Source organism: Bos javanicus, chromosome 13 (genome assembly GCF_032452875.1).
Source record: "Bos javanicus breed banteng chromosome 13, ARS-OSU_banteng_1.0, whole genome shotgun sequence".
NCBI lineage: Eukaryota > Metazoa > Chordata > Mammalia > Artiodactyla > Bovidae > Bos > Bos javanicus.
The window spans coordinates 54,453,291-54,460,751 of NC_083880.1; positions in this window are offsets into that span (position 1 = coordinate 54,453,291).

Consider the following 7,461-nt stretch of genomic DNA (forward strand, 5'->3'; position numbering starts at 1 on the left):
CACGCTAGTGCCCCAGAGACTAGTGGGCACAGAGCCTGGCCTTCTCCAACGGAAGTAAGGCAGGGCAACTGCCATCACTCTGCCAACAACCAGGCAAGGACACACCTTGCCCTCCCTTGAGCTGGCTGTCCTCCGTGGGGCTCTGGCACGTGCTTGGCTGTCCTTCCCTCCCTTGGTCTACTCTCAGCAGCATGAGTGTCGGCTTTCCAGGGTCCCACCTCTCCCTACTCCAGGACGGTGGTCCCCGCTTCCTGACCTCTAAAAACTCCCCTTTCCCTGGAAAAGCCCCTTGAGCTACCCAAGAGGGAGAGGGTGTGGGGACCCTTTGGGGTGTGTAGGGTTAAGGATGCAGCGCTTCTGCCATGCTCTGGCCGGCTATTCTGTGTGCATGTTCATGTAAGGAAGTATGACTTCTTTCTTGTGCTGCCTGCCCCAGGAAGCCTAGGTGTCTCTGGGCTCCAGGAAAACAGATGGTTTCAGCTGGCGAGGCCTGGGGCCCGGATCCCGGGACCTGCGTCTGCCTCTGTCCTGGCAGCTGTGGGTTCCCCTGCTCCTGCCCCTCCTTAGCATTGGAGGGAGGTGGGGGCAGGGGGCTGCAGAGGAGGGAGAGCTGGTGAGAATTTCCAAGTTCTGAGAGGAGGAGGACCCTGTCCCTCATGGTGACTCCTTCAGATGGATGTCGTGGTTTGATGGGACCTGAGCAGAGAGACGGCCTTGGGTTCTGGCTGGGCTCGTGCTCCTGGAAGTGGCCACTTGTTCACAGTGTGTCTGACAGGCAGATGGAGGTCAGGGCTGGTGGAGAGCAGGCCTGCTCGTTCAAGGTCACCTCTCGATGGCCCCGCCCTGAGGGACGAGCCTCAGAACATAAGACTTGTCGACTCCCTTCTACAGGGCCTTCCAGGTGGCAAAACCAAACTGCTATTTACTTATGTCTTAAACAAACCCTGGAAACCTTAATTTCTAAATTTTGTGACCATACTTTGCCGACAAAGTCTCAGCACCACCAGGTCAAAGCCGTCAGTCCCCTAAAGAGCGTGCAGGGCCCTGTGCTGCAGAACCAGAGAGAGGGAGGCCCGGGCCAGGGTTCTGCCAGGTGAGCGAGCAGGAGAAACAGCACATAACCCGGGAGAGGGGTTCAGAGCATGACAGGTGTTATGATTCCACCCCTGATCCAACGTGTAAAATACAGCGTTTCACGTTATCCAACCTGAGAAAAAATTTAACTGAAAACGCTTAAAAGTTTAAAGGCTTAAAAATTTAAGCCTCAAAGCTGAGCCAGTAAGTTCCTACCTGAGAGGACAGAGCAGCACCCAGGGAGGCAGCTGTTCCCACCACCCAGTGTTCTGTGGCCTGTGTGCCTCGTCACGCATGGTCCCCAAGAGGCCTGTTTCCAACATGGCCCCCTAAAGGCTGGGAGAGTCTTACAGCCCCAGGGAGGGGGGTCTCGGGCCTCAAAAGGGTCTGGACTGGAGCCCCTTCTCTGGAGAACCAACCACCCACAAGCAGCAGAAAGCCAGTGAGATGGTGGTCATCCTGCCCAGTGCAGACCTGCCCATCAGCACCCTGAGGTCTGAGGTCCAATGCAGGCTGCATCCAGGAGCCGCCCGTGGCCAAATTCCTGGGGGCAGCCTGCGGATTGGCTGATCCTCATGAGGGTTACGGTGTTTTGCCTCCCAGGGAGAATTCTCCCCAGCCCAGCATGCAGGAGCAAAACCACTGTAATCTCGTGAGATTCCCCCAAAATGTATTATTACCCAGTCAGGAAGGGAAGCGAGGGACTTTTCGAGGAAAGTGATGCCCCTCTGGCATCCACCACAGGGGTGAGGAGGAGAAGGCTGCTGGTGCTGTGTGTCCGCTGGTGGGTGGCTCCCCAGACAAGGCAGATGGTGATAACCCCAACCCCTGTCACAGCCTGTGATGGAGCCTGAAGTCTGGGGGCACCACCCACCTTAATCCCAGAGTCGCATGGCGTACCTGCAGCCAGGACAGCACCCAACCAGAAAGAGAAGCCCTCGGACACGGAGGACGGGAGCAGGAAGCAGCCAGGTCTGGCCAGCAGTCAAGTGGGACCTGTGTCCAAACTTGCGGGTGCTCAGGAGGAGGGCAGCTTGGCCCACAGGCCGGCAGCCCAGTGCTTTGCAGGCATCCCTGACCACCAGGCCCAGACTGAACACCAAGGCTGCACGGTTGTGACTGGGGGGTGGGGGGCATGGGGAGGGGAGGGTGGTAGGGGCCGCCGTTGACACCCTGCGCTTGCTTCCTCCTGAGGTCTCTATTTCTGTACATTCCCCGGCTGTCCTCCTGGTTGGCGTGTTAATTTTGCATCCTCTGATGACTGTTTAGGGCTTGTTTTTAACCACGAAAAACAGAAGCTTGTGATGAACAATAGCTTCTAAAATTATTTCTGCTCTGACAGTTTGGGGAAGAATTAACGCCTTGGCAGAAGATACAAAGATTCTCATTTTCCTGTCTTCGCTTCGAACCGATGCCAGCCTCAGCCGATCCTGGACCACGGAGACAATCAGATGGCTCCCTGGAGACACCCACGGCTCTCAGAGGCTGGAGCCAGGCTGGAGCAGGGTCACCTCTCTGGGCTGAGAAGCATGCACGCATGGGCGGCAGGGTAGCACCCTGACGAGCAGCAAACAGGCGGCCGTGGGTGGACACACCTCCAGACGGCAGGAAGGGGCCTCCTCTATGCCAGAGATGGACTGAAACCTGGCTCAGGCTTCCAAGCTGCCTCCTTCGCCAGCCCCATGGCCTTGCTGAGCGTGGAGCAAGCGAGGAGCCGTTCCTCCTTCCACAGGCCTTTTGCCTCTGGGGGCTGATTCAGACTCCATCTCTCTTGCAGGTTAATTTTCCACCAAAATAGCTGCCCTCGAAATATTCTTTCTGAAGGGATGTCCTAAGCCTCAAGGTGCTTGCACCTCCCCTGTTGACTGCTGGACCCGTGGTCCAGCTTGACTAGGTAGATGCCACAGACCCTGGAGTAGAGAGCGGAGGCTATGGGGTCCGTGTCTTTAAACCAAACCTGACCTGGAAGTTCTTTCCAGATGGCACCTGGCGGGGAGATGCCTCCGGCTCCATCACGAGGCAGCCCCACGTTTGGGGAAACTGAGCAAAAGTGAGTATTTAAAACTGTTTCTCATAATCGCCATTAGCAAAGTCAAAACAGCAGCTGAGGGCGAGCAAGTTTTGACAAGACAAACACATACGGGTGGTGTCGTCAGCCCCTCACTGGCAGGAGATCCACACGGAAGATGCGACGTGAGCATTTTCTTAGTAGGAACGTACGGGCTGCCGGGGATTCCTGTCCGTCCTTGGGTTTAAGCTGACACAGCAGCCAAGAGCAAGCATTCCCTGGAAGCTTCTGGTCTCCCCTGAGGTGGGGCAGGTGCAGCCCCCAAAGCCAGTCCCACCCTCTGTTGCTTCCAGAAGCTTCCCGCCCAGAGTGCAGCCACAATGACCACAGTGAGGTGCCCAGTGGGTCCCCCTGACCCCAGCAACACAGAAGAGGCTCATGTGTGCCCCCTTTAACAGGAAAAGGAGCAGAACCAGGGGCAGGTGGCGAGGCAGTCTCGCGCCTCCACCTCTGAGGGGCCCGACAATGCTGGACGGTCCAGCCTGCAGGGCCCATTGCCCAGGAGGAGGGTCACCTGTGTGGTGGCCCCAGGGAGGAGGAACATGGAGGCGTCTGCAATCAAACAACCAGGGGCGCCATCGACCTCCACACTCCGGGAGGTGCTGAGGACGTGACCAGGAGCACTGTGGGGGGGTAACAGGCCCCAGGTCACACCCATACACACATGCCCCTGCAGGCACTCATGACCACAGGTGTACACACTCCCATACATGCAACCTCTCATGCACAGTGTGATAACGTGAACACATGTACACTCACAGATACACACACACACTCATATATACCTGCAGGCGTGCACATGCAGGAACACACAGACCCTGACAGGTGTGCACACTCCCACATGTACAACTACTCATGCAGAGTGTGGTAACTTGTGAACACGTGTGTACACTCACAGATACACACACCTGTACAGAGAAACCGCAGGCACTCATGTGTGTGTACACCCAATGCAGAACACTCACAAGTGCACATGTGTGCATCCATACATGGGAGAACTTGCACACACACATACACACACCTCTCGAGTAGAGCACACAGCAGGCGTTGGGCAGTGACCACCTCCTTGGGGTTGCAGACCCTTTTCTCCTCTGGCAGAACCCCTCTTTATGAAGCTATACACACATGGGTCTCCCCCTGGTCCACCATATCCCCAGGAAAGGGCTTGAGGCGGGGGGTCTCTGAGCTACAGCCCCCATGGGAAGGAGGGCAGTTAACCCATCTCCCCTAGCCCAGTGCCTCAGTGGGGCTTTCAAGAGCTTTGCAAAGTCTTGCAGGACCTTCCTCCCAGACCACACTGCAGCCCTAGCTCCTCCGCCCCTTGCGGGGCCATGACCATCTGGGTTCCCCCAACGCTCTGGGCAGCGCAGCACCCCAGGTGTTGGGCTGGGAGTGGTCCTGACACCCCTTCTTCCAGCTCCACCAAAGACCAGTCACCAGCAGGGTTAAGGGCCATACGGGTGAAGAGATGGACGTGCCATGTGGACGTGTCCTGTGGACCTGCCACTAGAGGTGCGAGGCCTTCTCTTTCGAGAAGACAAGACCGCAAAAATCAGGGTCTATGTCCTGCGGGGTTCCCCACAACTTACTCCTCCACCCTAGCCCCCCACCCCTGCCCCGCCGAGTGGCTGGCCTGCCACTGCCCTCTGCTGGCCACACAGGCCCACTGCACCCTGGCCTGGAGAGGGAGGGGACCACAGCAAATTGGGACGGTGTCAGCTCCAGTCTGCATCACCGAGCTGGTTGCCATGGCAACAGGAGGATGGGGGAGGGGCTGCTGTGCGGACCTTCTGGAAAGTGGGGAAGTCGTCCTTCTTTGCTGGAGCCAAATTCCACGCCGCTCAGCCTCTCCCAGGAAGCCCATGTGACCGCCCAGCCTGGGGATTGGGGATGGGGAAGGGGCATGGGGAGGAGCCTGGCTCTGCTTGGGATGCGGTAGGTGGGATTATTCTTTCCTCCTCACTGGCCAGTGCCCTGAAGGCTCTGCAGAGACATGCCCCTCCTGATGGACCTGGAGGACGCCTGAGGGTGGTCACCTGGGATGGTCACCTGGATCCCCCTCGCTGTGCTGGGGGACTCAGCCAAAAGCAGAAGCCAGGGAGGCCTGACATGGAGTGGGGACCCCCAGCTCTACCGAGGCCTCTGTGCACAAGCCCACCCCTCAGGGAGGGTGAAAGCTGCTGTGGCTTAGATGGAGGTAAATGGCAGGGCTGTTTGAAGTTGAGAACTCAGGCCCACAGCCAGCAGCCCCATTAGCATGCAGCTCACAGCCCTGGGGAGGGACCCCCTCCAGAATGCTCTGGGCCAGATTGCAGCCTTGGGGCAACCCCAACCATCCTACACTCCTCACCTAGCAGGGGGTGAGCAGCTGTGCTCAGAGGGAGGGGGACACCAAGGGAGCCCTCACTGGGGACACCGCCCAAGGGGAGGCTCAGGAACTATCCCCAGATGTTCCTTCAACATGAGATTTCTCCTGGTTCTACAGTTGTTACTTCATGTAAACAAACAGGAGAGTCACTGGTTCTAAATAAAGTTGTCTGTCTGTGTGAATTAATGCATCATATTCTCTCCTGAAATAGAATTATTCGTCTCTGGAGGAATCGTGTTAAAGACTGACATTGGTATAACCGCTCATTTGCATATGCAAATATGTCTAATTATTCAACTCACAATTAAAGGCTGTGTCAGCAAATGAGACTAATTAGATACATTTATCTATGATAATCAGCTTTTTACAAACAAAGTAGATCCCCCTTGTTTCTCGGAAGGGTCTCAGGAGCAGGCCTGGAGCCTGGTTTTGGGCTGCAGAGCACAGACAGCCTGCCGAGTGCAGGCGGACAGGCTGGTGGGGGCCGCTTAGCGCACAGTGCCACCCTCAGGGAACCTCCGGCCCCCACTTCTGTCTTCCTGCCTCGAGCCTGCTGAGCGCCAGGCTTGTCTGTGGCCGCTGAGGCTGTACGGGCAGTAAGGAACACAGCAGGGTGCCAGGCAGGAGAGGGGCCCTTGGGTCTGCGTCCAGAACGACCAGCACAGCCATGTCCGGACACAGGGAACATGGGCGGCTGGACAACAAGCAGATGGGCCCCCTGGAGGTCAGAGGGCACCTGAGCCTCTCCCGAGATGGCCGCAGCGGGTCCCCTCCCCCCTTGCTGGAGCTGGTGGGAATCTAATTAGGAGGCCAGTCTGGCACCAAATGTCCTAATTTTCCCAACGCTCGGGGGACACGAGTGTCTCTTCATGGCTTTGGCTCCCAGCCCACCTGGCCTTCGCATCATCCACGACCGTTTAAGGGGACACCCACAGGAAACCCTGGCTGTTTTCAGAACCTCTAATTAATTAGCCCAGTCTCAAGCATCACTGACGTGTTAAAAGGCAGCACACGACAGCAGAATCAGAGCCTCCCCTGGAAGGCATCCCTGGATTCCATGGAGGGGTGGGGGGTCAGTGCCACCCCTCAAAAGAGACTCCTCTGAGCCTTCTGGCCCCCTCACATCTCAGGGTCCAGGGCACAGGGAGAGTCTGTGCAGATGGACACACTGTCCCGATGAGCCTGGAATGGGGCCACAGAAGCACCCAGGAGGTCGGGGGCCTGGGGGGGTCAGGTCCCAGGGGTCGAGGGCCTGGGGGGCTGGTCTCCATGGACAATACAGTGCCTGCGCTCTGGCTTCTGGGTGGGTTTAGCCAAGAGGGCCCAACAGGAGGAGGAAGTGGAAGTGGGTGTCTGCTTCCATCCCTCCTTTCGTGTCTGCTGTAGGCTGTGCCTCTCCAAGGGCCGGGGACCTGGAAGCCCACGGCTCCCCAAGGGTTCTGCTCTGCATCCATGGGCACTGGCAGCCTCACACTTCCCTGGGCCCCCCCAGCCCCCTTTCCACCGGCTCCCCAGTGTTCTGTCCGAGGCCTGTCTCCTGGTGGGGTCCAGCTGGCTCAGTCACTTGCTGGTGAATTCTGTGTCACAAATGTGCTCCCAGCCCCCGCGGTGTATCCATGGGCCTTCAGACACTGGAGACACAGCAGCAGGTGAAGCAGGACATCTGTGAGGACCAGGCCCCACGTCCTGCGCACGGGACAGGGGTGGTGGTGGTGATGGTGACTCCCCACCCAGGGGCCCGACAGCCTTGAAGACGCTCCAGGCCTGGAGCAGCTGCTGGAAAGACACACAGTGACTGCTGAGGCTGCCCGGACGACGGCCCTCATGAGCCCCTTCCCCAGCCTGGATGAGGGAGCTGTCTGCACGGCCCCCCAGCATCTGAGAAATGGGGCTCCAGTTCAATGAGGGTTTCATCACTGGCCAGGGCACTCCAGATTTCAGGCACAAACTT